Source organism: Lontra canadensis, unplaced genomic scaffold, assembly GCF_010015895.1.
Source record: "Lontra canadensis isolate GAN:19392208 unplaced genomic scaffold, GSC_riverotter_1.0 scaffold108, whole genome shotgun sequence".
In the NCBI taxonomy this organism is placed as follows: Eukaryota; Metazoa; Chordata; class Mammalia; order Carnivora; family Mustelidae; genus Lontra; species Lontra canadensis.
Window position 1 is genome coordinate 3,990,730 of NW_022631102.1, and position 24,116 is coordinate 4,014,845.

Consider the following 24,116-nt stretch of genomic DNA (forward strand, 5'->3'; position numbering starts at 1 on the left):
CAGGAAGAATTTCTGCACATTTACATGCCTGGCCCAAAATACAAAGCCTAGCCTGGGGACGTGAACTGCCTGTGTTTGTAATGTCACGCCATTCGTGGGAGATGAGATGTGAGGTTCCACCTCCTTACCCGAGATCTTCCTCCAGCTATTAAAACAACTCTTGATGTCAGTGTCTGAAATTACTTGCTCAAAATTGTAATTATTATATTAATGTGGATGACTATAAAACTATACCTTGGCTTTCTAAATGAAAACGCCAGGCTGCCAAACCTTCTAGAAGAAATTAAACTGGTAATGTGTTAAAGACTATTACATCCCCAAAGACATTACCACAGAATTTTCCCCCCATTTCAACAAGGCAAGATGCTGGACTATATTGGAAACCTCTGTGAATTGCCTAATTATAGTTAATAAGGTCATCATCTTCCCATGAAATAGCCTTTTCTGTTTTCCAACAGAGCTTTCAACAATTCTAAAAACTGTTCATTTGAAGACTCCCTGAGAAGGCTATCACATCATAGGGCAAACAGCAGGGGAAGGAAGTGAGAGGCAGGTGGGAATAAGACGAGCCCGGGAAGCCACAGACAGAAGGCCCCCACGGAGAAGGAAAACAGAACTTTCCTAGAGCATGGCATGTGAAGGCCAGAGTCCCGAGAAAACAGAGGACAGGCAACCACCCTCATGGGCCCACCTGAGGGGGAAGGGACTTTCCCTCACTAAATGTGGCCCAAGGGTGAACCCCATGGCTGTCCCATAAAACCGTAAAACCTGCCCTTTATCCTCCTGGCTGAGACTACCACAACCAGGGGTCAAACGTTTCCATTTCATACATGCATGGAAGTCAGAAAGCCAGCGGGGGTGGTCCCTGGGTGTACGATGTACAAAATCAGGGGCACTGAGAAAGTACGACATAAGGACATCAATAATGGCCTTCGTGCCAATCTAAAAGAACATGCACAGAGCTTAAGCATCCCCCCAGTGTGGGGGGAATCAGTCACCATGACAAGCCCATCCGTGACGGAGGTGACGGAAGGTGGATAGCAGTGGCCAGGGACAGCTCAGGGTCACCGCAGTGAGCAAGAAGTCGGGGAGAAATTGGGATCATGGCTCTGTATCTGTCATGCAGACACATCACACAGCATCAAGGTCCAGGAGACGTGCTCCTGGCTCACTCTCCATGCCTCACTGGCAGTCAACCCCGAAAAGACTCGGTCTCTAGCACCCCTATCTGCAAGAGGAGGTAACACTCAGGCAGCTCTTCCTTCCCTGCAGAGGAAAAATGGCTCACAGCGGCCTCGCAGCAGGGAGGGGGCGGGTGGGGCAATAGCCTGGCTGTTCGGGTCCTTCCAGGGGAGGACCAAGCCGTGGGAAAGGGCTTAGCTGCAAACCTTGCTCCACCTCTAGCTCTGCAGGCCTGAGGTCCTCTCTCCCCACCTCACTGGGTGATCGGGAGACTGAAGTATGGAAAGGACCGGCGTGCGCAAGGTGTTCTGCCCAAGAGCTCCTGGAGGTGTGGCTGCTGCTCCCTTCGCCGGCGTCAGCGCAGGGCTGGCACAGGAAACGCCCACAGTAACAGATGGGTGAGGCTACGAGCAGAACTGGCCACGGAACATAGCCATAGAACAGCCCAGGTGTGGAGCAGCCTGCTCCCCCAGGCCCACAGAGAAGGGCGTCGCGGGTAGGAGTCAGGCTTGGCTCACCGAGGTTTACCCCCTGGTCTGGTGTCGCTGGACTGTCCTGCAGAGACTCTTTCCTCCTCTTTCCTCCAAGGTTAAATGATGCTGCCAAGTCACAGGCTTTGGGGAATAATGAGATTTTTCAAGTCACCGGCCCAGATCTTACCCCTGGGCCAGCATGGGTCCAGACCACGGCTGGTGTGGGGGGCTCTCCCTGGGATGGGTACCGTGGCATTTTCTCTTCAGTTTCCATCAGGCAGCTCATGGCTGCCAAGGCACGGCATCGTACGTGTAAGCCCCAAACGCCTGCTAGATTAGAGTCTCTCACACAGCCCGTGACCTCGCTATGCTGCTCCCTGGGGTCACACGGCCCAACAGTCCCTTCCCAGTGAGCACAAAGGCAGGTCAGGTGCGCCAGGCTGTAGTTTACGCCGGCCTAGAATAAGGGAGAAAAGCAACCTTAAGGAAGGTACAGAAAGAAGGGGATCGTGCAGCTGAGTCCTGGGGGACAAACAGGACTTCGGCTGAAAAAGAAGGAAGGAAAGACAAAGGCACGGAGGGATAGGTCACGTTTGGGGAGCAGCAACCAGACCAACCGGGAATAGCTCAGGCTCACGGAAGGCGGCTGGTGATCCACCCAGCCACCGGGGAAGGCGAAGCAGGGCCTAGCTTGCATCCTGCATGTTCTGGGCCACATTCCATACAATGGGCTGGGGCAAAATCAAGGGCTTACATCCAGGAGCGACAATGAGACTTAACAATAACATGGTACCAACGGCGGTCACCGTCCGGGCCCCTACTGCCACCAGGAAGCGGACCAGGCCCTTCCCTAGGACAGATTCCTGCCCTTGCAGCCACCATGAAGATACACAGCCACAGAGAGAGATCAACAGGCAGTGCGGGTGAGAGGATGAGATCAGGCAAATAGGTAAGTCACCACTAGCAACGGACTGAACAGCAAAGGCAGAACAACATTTGCTCCGTGAGGACCGAAACCCTATGTGTCTGATTCCCACTGTCCCCTGACCCTCTCCCTGCCACTAACAGGTACTCAACAAAGACGTGGGCAGCAGCATCAACAGAGATGCAGAAGGCAAGAACAGCAGCGGGGCAGGGAGGAAGAGGTGACACAGCCAGAGGCACTGCGGGGGCTCCGGGGCGCCCGGGCGGCTCAGTCGGTTTGAGCATCTGACTCTCATTCTGGCTCAGGTCAGGATCTCAGGGTCATGAGATCAGCCCCGCACCAGGCTCCCTGCTGGGCATGGAGCCTATTTAAGATTCTCTCTCTCTCCCTCCCTTGAGCACGTTCTCTCTCTCTCTCTCTCTCTCTAAAAAAACAAAAACAAAACAAAACAAAGCAAAACTGTATAGGCTCTGAGATCACCCTGTTAGCCAACTAGCAAGTTAGTCTGTCACGGTTTTACACACACCAGCAGAAGACATGAGACTCCAGGTCAGAGACAAAAAACAGTTCATCACTTATACCAACAGTAGTAGCCAGAGTAAGAATGCAGCACACGTTCCAAGTCCCCATTCCCCCAGGGTGACTCGGTGAAGGCCAAGTGTGACCTGCAGAGTGGGATGCATTACAGAATGGGAATCCTGGTATCAGGAAGCCCCCATCTTAGATAAGGGGCTGCAATAAAAATGACCAACCTTTCTCCTGGAGGGAAACACTGTCTTTATTCCTGGAATACAAGTAAGTTCACTCCAAATGCAGACACTATCTCTAATCTTCCAAAACTGCTGGCTATATAAACATCTTTGAAAAGATAGGCCAGAGGAAATTAACTGCTCATAGCTTTGCTCAAAAGGCTGTGCAGAAATGTGAGTGACCCAAGTACCGTCCCCCAGCAGGCATCACATGCAGGCAGCCACCATGACTCCTACCTGCGCTTGGACATCTTTAGCTGCCTGCCTCCCATAGGAGCATTTCCTCCCCTTTTCTTATTTAGAAAACAAAATTATCATTTACTTTCCAGTGCCATTGGGCAGAAGAGAAATGAGCCTCCAAGATATAACGTAACCGGGTCTTCCCAGTTCTGCCCGACCACCCAGAGTCACCTGTGACTCCCAGCATCATGCAATCCATCACCAAGCCCCAGCCACTCTGCCCCCAAACCATCCCTCAGAGCCAGACATGCCTCCTCTCATTCCCATCCAGCCACTGGCCTCACTAGCCTGACACTACTAATAGCCAATTCACAGCTCCCCCCGCTTCCAGCCCAGCCCCTTCTCCAGCGACAAAGGAACCTTTTTTTTTTTTTTAAAGATTTTATTTATTTATTTGTCAGAGAGAGAGAGAGAGCACAAGCAGGCAAAGTGGCAGGCAGAGGCAGAGAGAGAAACAGTTTCCCCACTGAGCAAGGAGGCTGATATGGGACTCGATCCCAGGACCCTGGGACCAAGACCCGAGTCGAAGGCAGCGGCTTAACCAACTGAGCCACCCAGGCGTCCTGGGACAAAGGAACCTTTTAAAGATAAAAATTTAAAAAAAAATTTTTTTTTAAAGATGCAAATAAAGAAACATCACACCCCTGCTCAAAACAGGAGGTTTCCTACCAAGTTGAATACATACTTACCACACAACTCAGCAGTTCTACCCCCAGATACTAACCGAAGAGAAATGAAAACAAAGGCCCACATAAGTGGTCAAAAAAGTACTACCTCTATGGGTGCCCCGTGGTTCAGTCAGTTAAGCATCCAACTCTAGGTGTCAGCTCCGGTCAGCATCTCTTGGGTTGAGATAAGACCTTGCCTCGGGCTGGTGCTCAGCAGGGAGTCTGAAGATTCTCTCCCTCTGTCCTCCCCCGCTGGAGCTCGCACACACTCTCTCTCTTTCAAATAAATAAATAAATATTTTTTTGAAGTACTATTTCTAATATCTCCAAACTGGAAACAAACCAAATGCCCATCAGCCCCTGAATGGATAAACAAAGTGTGGTCTTTTCACCCAACGGAATACTATTCAGCAACGAAGAGGACTGAGGCTCACAGCAACAGGGATAAATCTCACAAACATTACGTCAAGTGAGAGAAGCCAGACCCAGAAAATTACGTGTTGTATAATTCTATTTTATATAAGATTCTACAACAGGCAAAACTAATCTCTAGTGACAAAAAGCAGATCAGTGGTTGCCTGGGGCTGGGGTTGGAAGGAAGAGATAAACTGATAAAGGACACTAGGAACTTTCTGGGGGGTAGAAATGTCCTCCATCTTGATGGGGTCAGGGGAGGGTGTGTGCACAAGTACAGGGATTTCTCAAAACTCATCCAAAGGTACCCTGAAAATGAGTGCATTTTATTGTATGTAAATTACCTCGATAAAGTTAATTCATGGGGTGCCTGGGTGGTTCAGTGGGTTAAAGCCTCTGCCTTCGGCTCAGGTCATGATCTCAGGGTCCTGGGATCGAGCCCCGCATCGGGCTCTCTGCTCAGCGGGGAACCTGCTTCCCCCTCTCTCTCTGCCTGCCTCTCTGCCTACTTGTGATTTCTCACTCTCTTTGTCAAATAAATAAATAAATAAATCTTTAAAAATATTTTAAAAGTTAACTCATTTTTTAAAATTTAAACTGTCAATGGCTTTTTCTGCTTCATTCTGAATAAAATCCTAAAGCCAAGCATATCATAGAGACCTCTCACAATCTGATCTCTACCTAAATCACCAACCTCAACACAAACCACTCTCCCCTTTGCTAATACTCCAAATCTAAGGCAAACCGCAGGGACCTCCCTTATTTTTCCAATGGTAAGATTAAAAACAAAAGAAAAAGGCTAGAGACCATCTTGTAGAGATACAGAAAAAATAATCAAATATCTATGTATTTATTAACTTACAGCTTCACATGCATATTTAAAATCACTTATTGTAACAGATTTTTAAAATACTGTGTTTTTCCAATACCACACCCCTCCCTAGACATCCTCAAGATCAGGGTCTTCCTGGGGTGCTTGGCTGGCTCAGGCGGAGCAGTAGGTGATTCTTGGTCTTGGGGTTGAGAGGTCAAGCTCCACAGTGGGTACAGAGATTACTTAAAAAAATAAAAACTTAAAAAAGAAAAAAAAAAAAAATGAAGGGCACCTGGGTAGCTCAGTTAGTTAAACATCTGCCTTTGGCTCAGGTCATGATCTCAGTTCCCGGGATCAAGCCCTGCACTGGGCTCCACGCTTCATGTGGAATCTGCTTCTTCCTCTCCCTCCACCTCTGCCCCTCCCCCTGCTCCTGCTCGTTCTTTCTCTTGAATAAATAAATAAATCTTAAGGAGAAAAAAAAAAAGAAAAAGATTCATGTCTTCCCCGCTCACAGGACACATTCCGGCACCAGCTAAAGGGAGTCTCGGAGGTGGAGGGACAGCAACAATGACTAAGCACCTGGCACCGGGCAGTGCCCTGAGCATTTCTGTGATCATTTCATTCGACTTTCACAAAACCACACAAAGCAAATACCACTGCAGTTCCCAAATCGTGCGCAAGACACCCGAGGGAACCCCAGAAAACTCACAGTGGTGCCAAGGGACACTTTTAACTTTTTAAAGAAAACACAGCAGTATCTGTTAACACCATGCAGGCTACTAGTTGAGGTTCCTTTTTTTTTTTTTTTTTAAGATTTTATTTATTTATTTGACAGAGATCACAAGTAGGCAGAGAGGCAGGCAGAGGGAGAGGCACTGCAGGAAGCAGGCTCCCCGCTGAGCAGAGAGCCAGATGCTAGGCTCGATCCCAGGACCCTGAGATGGTGACCTGAGCCGAAGGCAGAGGCCTTAACCCACTGAGCCACCCAGGCGCCCTCTAGCTGAGGTTCTTAACCACTCCAACATTAGATCGCTATGCGTTTCTTTTAAGGCATCGTATCTTTGCAAAGCTGGGTTTCCAGCAGTTATCATAATAAAGAACAAGTATCACCTGAAAGGAGGGGCGCGGTGCCCGACCAGCCTCCAACATCTGAGAACCTGTGTGTACCCAGCAGGTGTGAGGCTGCTGGGACCCAAATACTACTCACCGTCTGGCCCTAACACCTTCGTCAGCAGGACCAGAGGACTGCTGTGTGTTTGTCTGGGCCTGGAAAATGGGGGAGTGGGGGGGGTCACTGTGACACAAAGGACACTGTGAACTGAGAAAATCTAAGGCTGTCTGTACGATTTTCTCTACTTTATAGATGGGGAAACTGAGGCACCAAGAGGTTACAGAGCTAAGGTTCAAGTCCAATTACAGAGCTATGGGTCAAGGCCAGCACAAAGCAACACGCCCCTCACAAACCCAGCTGCCATTAGTTGGTCTACCACAGACCACGTGCATGGCAGGCAAACATTCAAACAAATTAGGTGGTGGGCAAAGTACCCAAAGACCTACTTACAGGTCTTACGCTTTGTAGTCCGGAATTAGGACGGTGTGCTGTCATCTGAGAAACTCTTTACACATTCAACTATGAAGAAAACATCTTCACAGGACGCCTGGGGGGCTCTGTTGGTTAAGCGTCTGCCTTCGGCTCAGGTCATGACCCCGGGGTCATGGGATGGAGCCCTGAGTCAGGCTCCCTGCTCAGCCTGCTTCTCCCTCTCTCTCTGCCTGCCACTCTCCCGCTTGTGCTCTCCCCCTTCCCTCTGGCAAATAAATAATATAATCTTAAGAAAGAAAGAAAGAAAGAAAGAAAAAGAAAGAAAGAAAGAAAGAAAGAAAGAAAGAAAGAAAGAAAGAAAGGAAGAAAGGAAGAAGGAAGGAAGGAAGGAAGGAAGGAAGGAAAGGGAAAGGGAAGGAAAGGAAAGGAAAGGAAAGAAAACCTCTTCTCTAAAGACAACTGGAGGACAAGCCCGGCCTTGCGCGCTGCTGCTCGCCACACCACTGCTCTCAGCCTCTGCCCACGATGGTCCTTTGGCTGTTCCCTCTTCTTCACACTCCTGAGTCCTTCTCACATCTCCAATCTCTGCCTGCACAGCATCTTCCAGGGGTTCTCCCCTACCCACTGGCCATTTTTCTCCATTTCCCAATAAATAGCAGTTTGTCATTTATAATTAGCTTGTTAATGAATTAATCTATTAGTCTGTGAGCTAGTAGAGCTGGCCCAGGCATGGTGTCTGGCGCCCCACAGGTCCTCAATGAGTAGTGGCTGCTGTCATAAATGTCCTTCCTCCCCTGGGCTGCAGGGTCAAGAGCCAAACAGAAGCAGCATGGGAGGCCCGTGCTCTATACCCTCCACCCTCCATGGGAGGCCCTTGAGCATATCCAAACTCCAGAAGGGCTCCCAGAGAGTTCCCCGAGGCCAGGGATTAGCACTTACATGTTTGATGGAAGCAGCTCTTGCTTCTTCCTCATCTCAGTGGCTGCAGTCCCCAAGATCACTTTAAAAATAGAGCTTTAACTATCTCCCTCTGGAAACTCAGAAGGGCTCTGTCCCAGAGTATTCTTATTTTAAAACACCTATTTTCTAAAATGGTGAACTTTTGAGGCTATTGCAAACAATTAAAATTGAGAGAGATCCACGGGGAGATGGAAGGGAGGTGGGTAATTATTATCAACAAAACCAATGAGAGGGAACAAATGTATTGGGCCAAAAATCTAATAAAAGAAGTATGAGAATTCTGGCACAGCTCTGCGGGAAGCAAATTACTCTTCTGCGTCTTCACAGACAATACACGGGAGAGGCAATTTATTAACTTGCGCCATGTTGGCCTCGGCATTAACCTGTATCCCTAAAGTACTTAACTCTTATCCAGGAAACTGCTTACTTAACTTGCATTAGGACACGCAGGGCCAATGTAGGCTTACTATTCACAGCTTCAAATTCAATTTAAAGGGATTCCTGTTCCAATTTCCTGTAGAAAGTTACTCCATGTTCTAATACATCAGTGTCAGGAAACACGGCCTTTACTTAATTTCTTCTCATTATTCATACAACCAGGGATCACCCAGAGCAATTTCTCCTCCTTTGTGTGCCTAACAGCGATGATGGGGCTTTTACTTTTCATCTTTTCGAGCACCAGCTGCTTGTAGGCCTCCACTTCCTTCAAGAGCAAGCCCTCTAGAGACCCCTGATCAGCTTCCTGGGGGCCTCTGCATGAGGACAGAGCTCGTAACAATGACATTCAAATTTAACTGCTAATATTTCTAACTGATGCATATTCCAAAAGGCAATGAATGTAGAGTCAGAAAGCACAAAGACTAGCCCCGAGCCACCATGTCACCTTAGGCCAGGCACATCTCCCAGTGTCCTCAGACTCCTCACTTATAAAATTACAGGCTGGGTCTGGATCACTGAGTCCCCAACCTGATAAGCCATGGAGCCATTTGCTCAAAGGCAGCCATGTGAAGAAACCAGGTTGTGACACAGAGAGTGCAGAACTACTGGGGGTGGGGTGGGGGGGAACCGTGTCTCAAGGCCCTACCTCACCCTCCCCAGAGGCAGCCCCCCCAAAATCTCCATGGAGCCCTTGAAGCCCCCAGAGCATAGGCTGCAAGCCATCGATGTGACTCATCTCACAAGCCCCTCAAATAAAATAAGTCTAGTGCTCCAAATTTCCTGCGCAGAAGCAAAACATTCTTAATAAGACCATAATGGAAAAATAATTCATGCATTTTATTTCCTATTTAATGCATTTATGTATTTTCTACAATGAGCACACATTATTTTAATAATCAGAAGAAAACAAACATTACTAAAAAGAAAATAATTCACATAGCTTTAAAAAAAACACAAATAACCGAGGCACAGAAAAGACCAGCAGGGAAGGTTTGCGTATCCTTCCCGCGTCATCTACCAGTGCTAACTGCTAATTACTTTCCTCCCTTCAGAGCAGCAAAATATCACAAGTGTTTGGAAAGGTCTGATGAGTCACCAAACGCTCTGTGGCTCTCAGCTGCGTCACTGAATCCCATGCAGGCCTACGTAAATATTCCTAATATTTATACACCGCCCCCAACCCTGGGCTTCAGAGACTGGGGTGGGGGGGAAGGGGGGAGAGGGAGAGGTGGGGTGGGACTGGAAGAAAAAGGCTCTGAGAGAATGGGGGGGGCGCCTGGACTGTGGCTCTTTCCCCATCTCAGGTCTCTTCAGCCCTAACTACCACACGCGGCTGAGCAATACTGGAATTCAATCTGCGTAAAAGTGGGTTTTCAATAAATGGAGGCATTTTCAAGCCCCAAAACTGTAACTGCCTTTATACTTACGCCTTGGGAGTCTGTAATAAAGGAGGGGAATAGAGGCAGAACTATCTGAAGTCAGGGCTAACACAGCCCTCCCCTATTCGCTGTATCCTGAGGGCCCAGATTATAGCACAGAAGCGTCATGGGAGGCCTTCCCACGAGTCTTCCCTCCAATTCCACAACCACCCGTTCTCGAACTTTCCAAGGCTCTCAGTTCCTATAGGAGAAGCTCTAGATTCACCTCCGTGGCTCACAAAGCCCTGGCCACAGCACCCCACACCCCAGCCAGTACCATATTGCCGTTACTCCCCCCTGTGCCTGCTGAACAAACAGTTGTGCTTGGGCCCCAGGGCCCTCCTCAGCCAGCACTGCCTCTCTCCCAGCCCCACTGGCCCTTGCCCCAGGGCCAGCTCAAATGTCTTCTCCCGCCCCACCGGTGTGGCTCTCTTCCTCTTTGCTTCCCAACACCAGCCAAGCATCCTTCCCAAGGCCTGTCTCAATTTATCTGCCTGGACACTCAGCAAGCACCTCGGATTCTCAGGGAAGAGTCCCCGTCCAACCTCGGGCATCCAGACTTGATCTAACGAAACTGGGCATTGGGTCCTATTCAGGCCCTAAAGTGTGAAACTGCCTCTTGATAATTTCATGCTTCAGGGGAAAGCTGCCATCAAAACCTGCAGAAAGAACAGAGCCAGAGCTCCCAGGGCACATCTGATGCGAAGGGTTTCTCCGGCTTTCACGTAATACGCAGCCACCGGTAGCTGCTGCCCTGGGAACGTACCAGCCTCCAAAAGGCCACCTGAAGAAGGCAGCGGAGGAGCGTAAAGACATCCCTCCGCCCGTGCCCACCACCGCTGTGGGCCCCATCCAGAAACCCAGAGCTCCCACCCAGGAAGCCAGTCCCGCTTATCTCAGCCAAACTGAGTTTCCAATCCCTATCGCACCTGAGCTGGGAACATGAATAGGGCTTTGGATTTAAAGGCTTTTCCTGCCTCCTGGACTATGAGAGGCACGTGGACCTGAGAGTAAACAAGGGATTATTCGTGTCAAAGGAGAAAAATTACGCCAAAAATGTGAGCACATCAATAAGAAAGTAGGAGTGATTTTTCTGGAATATAGGACACGATGCAAATTAAATGTCTGAGTGCTGAGTATGTATCATTACCTAAACTCTCAGAAACTCTCCTGTTACTGTTACAATGTTAACCACCAGCTCAGCCGGGCATCCATCTTCTTCCCCTGGAAGGATTTCAGCAGGACTTCTGGGCATGACCCACTCCGCCCTGGAACTGCCGCCGCGGTCCTGCTGACTCCACACCAGGAGCTAATGAGTCCGGCTCCTCGCACTCAGCACCTCCAGTCCTGCTCATCAACCCTCTACTGGGGAGCAGCTCTGAATCACCAGAGGGGGGTGGGGAGCAGCCATAGATCTACCACCCCATCTTTTTTTTTTAATGTCAGTTCTGCTTTATTTTCTACCCCCTCCTTCAAGAATTTTGACCTTTTTTTTTTTAACCCACTGAGCCACCCAGGCATCCCTTGACTTTTTTTTAATATTTTATTTATTTATTTGACAGAGAGAGAGAGAGAGAGATCACAAGTAGGCAGACAGGCAGGCAGAGAGAGAGGGGGAAGCAGGTTCCCCGCTGAGCAGAGAGCCCGATGCAGGGCTCGATCCCAGGACCCTGAGATCATGACCTGAGCCAAAGGCAGAGGCTTAACCCACTGAGCCGCTCAGGTGCCCCTACCACCCCATCTTTAAATCATGTTTCACATCTGTACAACTGCCCAGGGCCTGCTCCTCTTTCTCTATCCCCATATGTGTCATTCATTCATGCATTCATTCACGCACTCACAACACAAATGTCTATCTGGCACCACTCAGTGTAAGGCCGAGAGCACAGAAGTTGCAGCCCTGACCTTAAAGAGCTCAGCCCAGAGCACAAAGAGAAGATGGGGGCAGGGGCTGCACACATATGGCAGGCACTAGCTCTGGAGGTTCTGAGGGACAGGAATTAGTGAAGCTGGCGGTGGGGGGGGGGTGGATTATGGTTCTGTCACCTGACAGCAGTGTGACCCTGGGCAAGCCACCTGAGAGGGACGTGGTATCAGCCACCCTGCTGCCACATGGCCTTCCCCACTCAACTCCCACCTCTTCACACTAAATAGAGACTCCATCTGCTTCAGTCTCCCCTTCACCTGCAAAATGAAGAGAAAATGCCCAGAGTGACCTGTGGAAAGTGGGGCTATCCAGCACGTAGTGCACAGTAAGCGGATGGCGGCTGCTTTCTTAGTGGATCACTGAATTACCCCACCTTGGCACCCAGAACAGGAATCACACCTGCCTTACGCTCCTCACCCAAGCCCACACCGTCGATACCGAACAATCCAAGTGGCCTCCAAAGCCAGTCCCTCCCAGCCTCTGTGCTGGGACACACCCCTAATATGAGAATGAGCACCTCAAACTTCCCTCCTCTGTCCTCTGCTTCGAGCCTCGGCCCACATGGTTTGATTGAGCTGGAGCCTCCAAGCCTTGGGAGAGCCCCATCAGGGCCACATGGGGGAGTGGAAAGAACTTAGGCTGTGGAAGTAAACAGTCCTGGTCTCCTGCCCAATTCTGCCGCCTGCTAGTGGCGTGCTCCTTGGCCCCCCGAGTCCCCTTGACCGCAGCATGGGCATGCTACTGACATCACAGGGGGTTCAGGCGGACTCACTGTGTACACGATGCCAGGCACTGAGCTGAGCACAGAGTGGGATCTCAGCATATGGGAGCTGTCATCGTTAACAAAATTCAGTCTTAGGAAGCCGACCACCTTGAGTTCTTGTGATACCAGATGAAGTCCATGCTGGCACAGCACGCTTCTACTCAGGGCCTTCATCAGGCAGGCCAGAAGCCAGGCCAACAGGAATTAACTTAATGCTCCATTTGGCAGTGCCTCTCTAGGTCCATCATCTCTCCTGATCCCCTGGAAGCTGCCGGCCAAGCAAACTGGAATATTGATCGCAGCAATCATCCCGGTCCAAGTCTGAGGGCCAGGCACTTTATGTGCGCTTCAGTTAGAAGAGGAGGCCTGCCACTCTAATTCTGCTTCATTCCAGCCAGCTTCACTCTGGGCAACAAACGGGCTCCTAAAAAGTTGAGTTAATCACTAATCTATTAATGGAATCACACCTCCACATTGATTTTACATTATTGTTTTGAAATGATGCACATTCATTCTCCATCTTCAGTTTCAAGCATGGGAAAGGAAGCAAGAGTTATCCGTGCCTGTGCTGAGCTCCGGGCATCACTCAAGGCTGCCATCTTGATGACTCAGCACGACAGCCCAACTTCATAAGAAAGAGGCGGGAAAGGCCAAAGACCTTCCCTAGGCACCCTACAGAGAACCACAGTTCAAGCAGAAGCCTGCCCAGCTCCTTCCAGGAGTCCCACTGATCCCAATCATTCCTAGGATTTGCATCCAATTCACTCCCTCAATATTTGGCCATAAGTGCTTTTGTTGGAAAGGTGGCCAGGTCATTCTAATCCAAATGAGCCCAAGTCAGGTTTACTTTTTGCGTGGGGGCTGGGTACTCCCTAAGATGCAGAGATGAGCAAGAAACAGATCCTCCAGAGCCAGGGCAGGGGACCTAGTGGCACATGGGGTGGAGGGGAAGAAGACCCATTTTTCTCCATACATCTGTTTGTCCCTGTTTAATCTTGTACCAAAATTTATGTACTTCTATTCTTAAAAATAAGCTTTCAAATGAAGTAAGGAGAAATGGTTTCTTCCCCTTGAGGAAACTTACAATCAAACAGGAGGGATCAGACTGGGTCTACAAAGGAAATTTTAACTCACCCAAACAAACATTTGTGGGGCACTTTTGGTATCCAAGCCCTGAGCTACTCTAAGACAGATTCACACATGTAGTGAAACTCAGCTGTCAATTCCTTGGGGAGGAAAGGACCTCGTGACATAAGGATATCCTCCCAGTGGGTCTCCCCAGAGGCTAGCCGCCTAGGTTTCCTCCCCTGGCATTTCACTTCATCCCATGACTTTGCTCCACTGTGGCCACAGATGTTAGTAACTTCTCCACCTGCTTAATGACGTCCGCTGGAGGTCACATGGAGAGAAAACTGATTCAGAATCCCGAAAACTCATTTAGCAGCCCTGCAGGAAGACTTGGGAGGGATACCTGTAACCCACTCATTCCCTCATTTAGCTAAAGGTAGTTTGGAGATCACAAAACCGCTCCACATAAAAGGCCCTTGGAGATCACAGTCAAACCTCTGTGTTTTCCAAATGAGACACCAGAGTCAGAGCTGACCTCACTTGCTCAGGGCCTCAGCTGGTGGACGGCAGATCCACAACACAGACTCCTGGCCCCTGACAGCCAGCTCATTGCTCTCTCGATCCCCCGCGGCCCACCTGTCTTGTCCCTGTCCACAGTAATAATCCCACAAAGAATGAGTCACTCACTTGCCCAGATCATGCCGGTGAAGTCAGAGGGTGATTTTTTTTTAGGAAAAAGTAATAACAAAGGAAAGGGGAGAAAAGTATCTTAAATAAAGGTTGTCTTTCCTGACATGATGGATGGAAAGCTTTTGGGCATGCGATGGAATGCTGCGTGATTATACGGAGGTAATAATGGCTATCACATGTCAGGAGAGCAGATGTCACTACCTTTTGACAGAGGGCACTTGGAAGAAGTCACAGATAGAAACCTTTCTCTTTACCTTCTGAGGGGTAGAATAGTAATTTGCCTGAATTGCCAAGATCTGTTCCAGGCAGCATCTGTGCAATAAAGAGAGGGACAGAAAGCTCTCCCCCAACCATGCCATCACAGGCAGTCATAAGAAGAGCAGTCAAAACTGGGTTTTTAAAAAGCCTCGCACAATTGAGCAAAAGTACTATCCAGCATTTACTACTGTCATTTGCTACACCTTCACCAGCACCTACTAATGGCAGTCACACCCCAGGAAGAGGCACCTAGGAGGATGATATGGGGCCCCTCCCAGGGAGTCTGTGATGACACCCGAGAGCTCCAGGGGGAAAGGGCCAGCGCCAGCGTACAGAGAAGAGGACAGAGAGCTGCGGGCAGTTTGAGTCAGGGGTCATTCATCACGCCCCTGCTTCTTAAACTCTCCAGTACTTTTCAGTTCCTCTCTATGAAGTTTTTCTTTTAGAATAGAAACAAAATGAAAAGCCAAAAACAAGAAAAAAAAAATTAAAACATTTTTTTTTTAAAGGAGCACAAGAACCTGCCGGTACAAAGCTATGGGGAGAAGGAAGCGGTCGTCCAGCAGGGGCCCGGGAGTGGGGTGGAGGGGGCATCCAGAGAAGACAGAACCTGAGGAGCCCAGACAGGCTAGGACTTGCATCACAGGGAAGTGGGGACACGGGGATGTGGGCTCAGGGTCACTCCTGCCAGGGCTATGGGAGGGGCAAGAAGCCTAAGACACTGGTGGGGAAGAGAGGGCTCTAGCCCCCAGGGCACTCAAAACTCGTGGACAGGACTTGTCTGAGACTCCTGAAGCAACCAGAGGTGATATGCAAGGAAATACTTAATTAGGTGATGCAAGGGGGGTTGCAGACAGGGCTGCGGCCACCAAGAGGCCCGGCAGAAGCAGCTCAGTGCAGCAGAGGCTGTGGCCTCAGGGGAGGGGGAGAGGCCCCGCCTGCTCCCGCAGCCGCTGATGCGCCCCGGAGGCCCAGAGGAAATATTATTGCGAGACAAAAACTGAATTATGAAATCCGCAAGCAATAATTAGTTTAAATTACTACTTCTACTTGAATAATTAAACACGCTTATTTTCACTCACTGATGTTTTATTCATTACCATACATCTTTCCTGAAAGTTGTTTTTAACGTGAATATTCTTTTATTTGCAAAGATCCCACAGAGATTTACTATGCTAATTTCAAACCTTTCTTCTAAAATAAAAACAACAATAACAAAAACACTCCAGATTATCATCCATTAGTGACTGCTGTGTGGGGTCCATCATCAACTTAAGTCACAGCAACTGACTAGAAATACGGTGGGTAGTTGTAAAGTTATTCACACACCAAAGCTTCCTTCCTTTAAAATTCACTACTGAACGGGTGATATTTAAATAAGCTTTGGAATGAGTAGGAAAATAAAAAGACCCAAGTGCAGCAAGACCATTTAGGCACAGACGGGAAGAGCCGTGGCTTTTTATCACACTCTCTATTAATGAAAATGTTTTTGCGTTTCCACAAATAACGTTTGGATTTTATAAGTCTTATTTTTACACCCTGGAGCCAGGATACCCATAAGCACAGTAATAAAGGCTTAAGGTTTTTATTAAGCAAAGCTACCTTTGGGAATAAGTACTAACTTAAACATAATCCGCAAACTAACTCTTCCCTGCTGGGCTATTAGGTGGTGTTGGCTCAGTGGCCCAACTCCAAATCCCGGCTAATGCCAACAAGCTGAGCCTCAGTCAAGCCTGAACAAACAGGAAGGAACACGGCTGCCACCGCTGCAAACCAGCCCCACGAAGGCCCAGAAGCCAACAGCCCTCCGAGGGTCCCCAAAGCCTAGTTAACGCGCGGCCACGCGGGTTGCTCCGAAGGACTGATGAGGCCAGGCTCAACGGATGACTGGGACAGATGCCAGGAGGTGCCAGCGACTCCGCCCTAAAGCACCGGCCACACGCCACGCGCTCACGCACACACGCACACACACACCCAGATCTGTGGCTCAAGCACAGCCTCCCCTCTCCAGGCTTGGACCCACAACTCGTCCCAGAACATTTGTTGAGTGAAACTAAGTATCAGAAGATTTTTTAGGACCCCGATTATGTTTTCCCTGTCCCCCAACATCCTTTAAAAGCAGTCACCATCTCAAGAATTCAGCAAATGTGTAGACCCACTTCCCACGTGAACCTTAAGATACTCGGGGAGCCTACAGAGCCACCACCTTCCGTGGGGTGGTTTCCCTCCTTTCATGTAACGAAATTCGGCTGAGTGTTTTTCACACTGGTTGCAACCAGTCTTCCAAAGCAAGGGGGAAATGATTACTCAAATTCTGAAGTTTCCAAATCAAAAATGACCATCTACTGAACAGAATTATAAGCTGTGGCCCCGGTCTGCCCTCTGGAAAATGAAAGGACTCCAGAGGCCACAGGCCAGGGCTTAGCTGATTCTAGAATTCAACAGTATCTGCGTCATCATCATCGTTAGAAGCATCCAGAAAGCAGAGCAGAGCTTCTGCTGGGCTTGTTTCCGTGGCAACAGCTTCACTGGCCTGTTGCGGGAAAGGAGAGGAGGAAGGGCATGGGAGCCTGAGAGGGAGAGAGAGAAACAGAAGGGGGAGGGCAAGGGGGAAAGCAGAGAAGAGAAGGCGAGCAGGGTAGGCATGGGGGAAGGCCCAAGAAAGCGGGATGGAAATGGTGAAGGAGAGGATGGGAGAAGGGGGAAGGCACGGAGGAGTGTGAACCAAGGAAGGGACAAAAGGAAAGCAGGGACTTCTGTCTGAGGCTGTGTATCCACCTATGTGCAGAGAATGTTCTCCCCTCCCTCACCGAAGGTCAGTCACACTTCACTCCCAGTCACCACTTCAAGGCACGCTCATCTGGTAAGCACGGGGAAGCCGAAGAGAGGTCCAACTCCACGCCCTAATGAAGGTTAACACGAGCCCACAGGTCTGGCTAGGTTCAATCCAACAGGAAAACAGCAAAAAGGGGGAGGAAATGGAGACGGGTTCGTACTAGAGCAGCCAGTTAGGGGGACAACAGGCCCATGAGAGGTGAGCGTGTTCAGCCTCATGAAGGCGAAAACCTTCCACGGGTGAGACTCAGTCTGCTCCCTGCCCCCGCCCCTCTCCCCAGAACCATTAACAATAAAAAGAACAGGGTTCTAAAAGCAACGTCAGATCCTGGGTTGGATCCTGAAACAGAAAAGGGACATGAGCAGAAAAACTGGGGAAACTTGAAAAAAAACTCTACCCTGTAGTTAACAGAGTTATACTGATAGTCATTTCTTAGCTTTGACAGATGCACCAGGATTACATAAAGTGGAGGGGATGGCAGGTGATAGGTACATAGAAACTCTGGATTTTACGACACGTCTATAAACCTATTTTCCAAAGTTTTAAAAAAATAACAAGGGCTGTTCAAAAACAAGACTCCTATTTTTCTAACAATGATTTATCTTTTTCATATAAAACCAATGCCCTTGATAGGCTTTAACTACCATCAAGTTCTACTGGAATTCTGGCTGACATGTTACACTAAACGCGGTACTCCTGCAGCAGAAGCCAATGATTAAATTCAAGACGCGTTAGCAGTATCCCTTCCCTCCGGAGCAGAGCTGTAAGACGTGACGTGCCCCGTGCATCAAGGAACAAGGGCCCTGGACAACAGAATGAGGACAGCTTTGAGGAACCTGCTCTCCCAACCTCATGGCCCTCCATGAGCAGTCAGAAAGGTTCAATCTGCGAGAAGCGAAGGGAGCCAGTCCTTCTAAAAACAGATGCTGTTCTTCCACCGCCCTCCTGATTTCCCGCCTCCCAAGTCTTGTCCAGACAGTCCTGCTCCCTTGTTTTACATGTCCAAGGCCAGCACCTTCACCCTACAGCCCTGCAGTCTGCGGCTGGCAGCACAGTCCTCCCCACCCTCCAGCCTTGGCACAGTCTGTTCCCTCGGCCCAGAATGCTCTTCCATCTTGTTGCCACAGAACTACTTCCACCCGTCCTCTGAGACTCCTTGTGACTCTCCCTGGCACTGCCCCCTTGGGGCTGTCCTTTGTGCCCCACAGCGTTTTATCCTCCACTCCCTGAGAACAGGAATGATGCTACACTGTAAGTATCCATCTACCAGTCTCTCTTTCCCAGAGTCCCAGAGCCTTTCAAGGAAGGGTGAGACGCCCTATCCATCTCCGTATCCCGCTCCCGCCCTGGGCACCCAACTCTTGCGTCCGATGCTGAATGAATCACGCGCCTGCAATTCTTTTGAAAGAGAAAACACCAACCACAATCGTGCATCTTGTGTTAGAAGGTCAAAAAGGTTGTATCTGTAAGAAGTGAAGGAAGCCAGTCCTTTTAAAAACAGACTTTGTTACTGAATGACAGGTCCATTTCCACAGACATAAGCGCTGTACAAGTATCCTCTTCCGACCGACCGGGAAGCTGAAAAGCTTTCCCAAGGTTTTGGTTTCCTTGACAACAGCATTGCCAGAGACAAGCTGGGAAATAATTAAAAAGTATGTTCCGTTCATGTCAAACTTTGTAAGTGTTTTTAAATAATAACGATCAGGCCACGCTCAGTGCAGACAGCATCAGTATGGACAGAGCCGAGGGCACACAGGGCACCCCGTCCTGCCCTCTAGCAGCACCTCCTCTGAACATGGGGCATGAATGAAGGAACTGAGCCCTCCGCCCAGGACGACATTCACCACAGGCCCCCCAGCCCAAACAGGGAGAAAGTTCATGACTGCACTTTCCAAGTGCCAGGTCCTGGGTCAAACACATGTAATCCCCATGGCGCTTCCTGGAGCTGGCTGTCGCCCTGAGCCCTGCTGCACCCCACCGCCCCTGGCCTCCCCTCTGACCCCTGGATCTCATCACAGGGCAGCCAAGACAGGGCCCTAGAAGAAGCTGGCTTCCTCTGAGCTCCACCGTCCTGGGAGTCCACGTCCCCACCCAAAGCCTCTCTTGTTGGCTCCCATCCCCACACCCTGCCCTGGGGCTGCAGGAACCTCGAAGAAAGATGGAAGGTACCAGCCTGGGAACAGTGGTCAGCTCTGAACTTGATTTATGTGTCTCCTCTTTTCAGGGTGGCTTTTCATGGTCTGTTCTGTTTTATTTTTTTTTTTTTTTAAGATTTTATTTATTTGACAGAGATCACAAGTAGGCAGAGAGGCAGGCAGAGAGAGGAGGAAGCAGGCTCCCCACTGAGCAGAGAGCCCGATGTGGGGCTCGATCCCAGGACCCTGGGATCATGACCTGAGCCGAAGGCAGAGGCTTAACCCACTGAGCCCCCCAGGCGCTCCATGGTCTGTTGTGTTTTAACAGCTTTACTGTATTCGTATATTTTACCATAAGCCTCCCGAAATCCTTTCTGGATTTATGATTTATAAATAAATAATAAACAAAGGCACAGCTGCAAGGATGGGCCCAAAGCCATTACCTGGAGTGTAAATGCAAGCATTTCAATAGATGGGGAGGAACCACAGCTTTGATTCACCTCCCAGCTACCGTCCTCAAAGCCCGAAGACTGCCGCCTCCATCACCCCCAGGGATGCTTCCGGCATGAGCTAGAGGTGGGAGGAAGGGCCAAGGCATGCGGGCAAGATCACTCCCTAGACTCTCCAACCCCCCGAAGTTCAAGGAGGCCCACAGGAGCATGACAGACTGAGCAGGGCTCATCCGTTCATTCACACGTGCTGCTTAAGCCTCTACTACGTGTCCAGCTCTCCTCCAGGAACTGGAGATACAACAATCAAGAAAACAAGCTCCCTGCATCATGGAACTTTACATCAGAGTTCTTTCCAGTGTGCAGATGAACTAATTAAGCCTCAAAAAGACTGGGACGCCTGGGTGGCTCAGTCAGTTAAGTGGCTGCCTTGGGCTCAGGTCATGATCTCAGGGTTCTAAGACGGACTCCCACATTGGGCTCCCAGTTCACTGGGGAGCCTGTCTCTCCCTCTGCCTGCTGCTCTCCCTACTTGTGCTCACTTGCTCTTTCTCTCTGACAAATAAATAAAAACTTAAAAAAAAAAAAAAGATTAAGGCCCTTGCCCACACTCATGTGACTACCTTCTGGAGCTCCCAAGCAGGAAGCCCACAAGAACCACCCCAGAACGCAGAGGCAGACAAGGGTAAGTCCAAAAGCCAGCTCTGTCTTTAGGAGTCACATGTCCTTCATTGTCCCTCTCTGATCCTCAATTCTCTCATCTGTAAAACGGGCCTGAGGAAGCCGCCGATGCCAGCTTACACGATGCAGCACCTGCTACATGCCTGGTACTCCCCTAAGAGCTCTCCACGGTTTTTCTTGTTTAAACCTCAGAAAACTACAATTGATGCTATTATTATCCCCGCCTACTGATGGAAAAACAAAGGTCCCAAAAGTTATACAACTTAGTCCAAGGCACAGAAAGCACAAGGCCAGGGCTGAGCCCCACAGTGGGCCTCCCAAGCCCGAGTGACTATCCTGCACCCCAGCTGTGGGTAAACGAGGTGCAAAGCCCTAGTGTGGTGCCTGACCCAGTGTGGGCCCCAGGGGCAGCAGCCGGCCCTGTGCCCTGTCCAGGCCTAAAGCCTGCAACAGGTCCTGCCTGGCTCCCTTCAGTGGATGCCAACACTGCCCCGGCCTGCCACCACTGGTCCCCGCCGCAGCTCAAGAATCGTAGCCCAGGGCTCTCCTCCCAACCAACCTGGCTCCTCATCTCCTCATCTTCCAAGACCCAGCAAGACCCAGCTCAACCTTCCCCTTCCCCAGAAGCCTGTCCTATCTTCTGCCCCCACCCTGACAGATGCACCCTACTCCCCTTGTGTGCTTTCTTGCCAGCAAGGGTATGTCTGCTCCCTTCGAGCCCAGAGCATATACAGAGCGAGCACTGAATCGACGGCTGGATCAACGGATGACCAAATGAAGAAAGAAGTGGAGACACCAAGTCTTCTGTACTGACCCCAAGAGCCATCTCTCTCACGCACTCTTCGGCACCTGGTCCCTAGGCCCCTCACCGCTCATACCGCAGACAGAGAGTCCAACCAAGGCCTGACTGACTCACGGGCCACACAACCACCAGGAGCCACCACCACGCTGCAAAGCCAGAAAACAGGAAGCCATGTCTGGAAGAGCCTAAGTTCCTGCAGAGGCCTGCTGGCATCCCTGGGCACACACCAGGTTATTTGTTCAACGAATCAAGATAGCTGGAGGTACCCCGGATGGCAAGCCTCCCGTGTTTAAGAACTTGGCTTCGCAGGCAATTACAGAATAAACCCTGGCTAGAAGTTCTTGATAACCCCTTCCGTTTGTAAGGGCTTTAGAGTTTACAGAGTGGCTTCCCACATCGGACCTTGTCTGTCCCTGACAGCCCTGTGAGGCCCTTCTTTCACAGAGTGTGGATGCCCAGAGAAGCCGGGTGGGGACGGGTGTGGCTCACGAGGGTGCTCCCAGTATGTTCAGCACCGTGCCAGCCTCTGCCCCTGCCTCCAGCGCTGGGCTCGGGACCCTCTCCAGGCCAGCACACAGTCACCAGGGGCCCAGCCACAGAGCATTCCCGAAGGGCCCTTAGAGTCCCTGACCGCACCTGCATCTACTTCCCAGCCCACTGGCAACACAGGCTCCAACCTGCCCTGAACCCTTCCATCCTCACCCCTTTCCAAGAGGTGGATACTCCCCAAGGTGACAAGTCCTGAGTGCTGGAAAGTTCTTCCTCACAGGATGCCAACCTCTTCCCCCACATTTCCACCTTGCCCCGGAGTAAACCAGAGTACAGCCCATTCCTCTTCCCACCACAGCCCCACTAGCACCTGAGGACAGCCGCCACGCTCCCTGGCGTGTCCCCGTCACCAGGCTCGCAGCATCGTGGCAAGACTCCAAGGAGCCAGGATATTCCAGAACATGCTTGAATGAGAGCAAAGAGCATGGAAAGAGACCAGGACGAAAACAAATAACTTTTCTAACCAAAGGTTACAATGAAAATGTGTTTTAATTTGTGTTTCTGTACCTTTCAAAATAATACTTCAACTAGTTCAGAAAGATACCACTTGTGTTTATAAAAGCCCTTCAGTTTTCCCTGCAGTTGTCGGGCTGTGTAAACACACTGTGAGCAGGGAGAGAATTTCTCCTTGTGATACTGTTAGTGCTGGCTTATATGCGAATTAGAATTCTAAACTCAGCAGGTTAAAAATGTTCTGAAAGCAATTGTGGTGTTAGTCTAAATAATTATAGATCACGTTCACTTAGAGAAGGGCCTTTGCCCCCTTGGGGCTACAAGGGAAAATTCTAGGCATGATAGTTAAGCAAAATAGTTGGTTATTACGCAGGCTTTGCAGTGGCAATGCAAATTGGTATAATCCTTTTGGAAAGCAATCTGAGGAGAGAAGTATCTGGACCCATGAAAATGTACAAGCCTTTGACCCAGCAGTCCCACTTCTGGGAATCAATCTGAAGGAAATAATCCGACAGAAAAGGATTTCATGCATGAAGACAACCACTTCAGTATTATCTACAATAGCAAAAATTAGAAACCACCTAAGTGTCCGAGGACAGCTAAGTAAATTACAGTTAATCAGCCCGACAGAACATCATGGACCCGGCACAAACTGACAGCTCTCCGAAGACGCAGAGGCGGCCGGCGGCGCTGCGGCGGGAGAGGCTGGGAGAGAATGTTAAGTGGGAGGAGAAGGCTGCAAACCTGTATGCGCACTCTGTGAAAAACGCAAGCCCGTATGGACCAGAAACGGATAGGAGGGTGTTGAAAGGATCACTGTCATTGAGGTGTACGCTGGAACTGGGAGGTTTTTTCCCATCATTTAATAATGTTAAATCACCTTCACAACAGGCAGAAGGGAGGGCAGCGAGAAGGGGCAGGGAGTACAAGGCGGGCTGGGACCCTCCGGGATCATGTTTTAGTCACGCCGTTTGGAAATCTAACCACGCAGGAGGAGGCAGTGACGCAGCAGCGGCTGACTCGCGCCCCGCCACCGGAGCCGCGCGATGACACCGCTATTACCCACACGTACATCCCGCTAAAGAGAAATTACAGATATAAATCAAACCGTCCTCCCCAGGCCTCTTGGTGGGACCCTTTTACACTCTCTGAAGTTACTGAGGACTCCAGAAAGCTACTGCTTAATGTGGGTTATTATCAATCCACGTTTAGCATATTCGAAATTAAAACTGAGAACACTTCAGAGTATTAATTTATGTAAAAGTACCAATAATAAACCCATTACATGTCAACATAAGCAACATCTCTTATGAAAAGTAATTTTATTTTCCAAGACAGAAAAAAAAAATATCAGCAAGAAGGCACTGTTTACATTTTTGCCAGCTCCTTAACGGCCGGCTTAATAGAGACAGCTGGGCTCGCAGAGCCGCTTCTGTACTTAATCTATTATAACAGCACACGTCCCATTGCCTCTGGAAAACTCCATGTACGCTCAAGAGAAAAGGAGAGTGGAAAAGGCAAATAACTTCTAGGTACTATTATGAAAACAATTTTCACCCCCCAGACCCTATGAAAGGGTCTCGAGGACCCCGGGGGCTCACAGAGCGCACTGAAAACCACCACAGTGAGTCGCGGCGTTAAAACCCCGCTGCCACAGTACGTGGGGGGGACGGAGGGG

The 24,116-nt window shown here is 49.8% G+C and overlaps 1 protein-coding gene across 3 annotated transcripts in view; it reads right to left on the bottom strand.

Annotated features, from left to right (window-relative positions):
- The window catches only part of WDR25 (WD repeat domain 25), a 140,490-nt gene that overhangs the window by 101,295 nt on the left and 15,079 nt on the right, over positions 1–24,116 (bottom strand). The gene's annotated exons all lie outside the window — the stretch shown is intronic.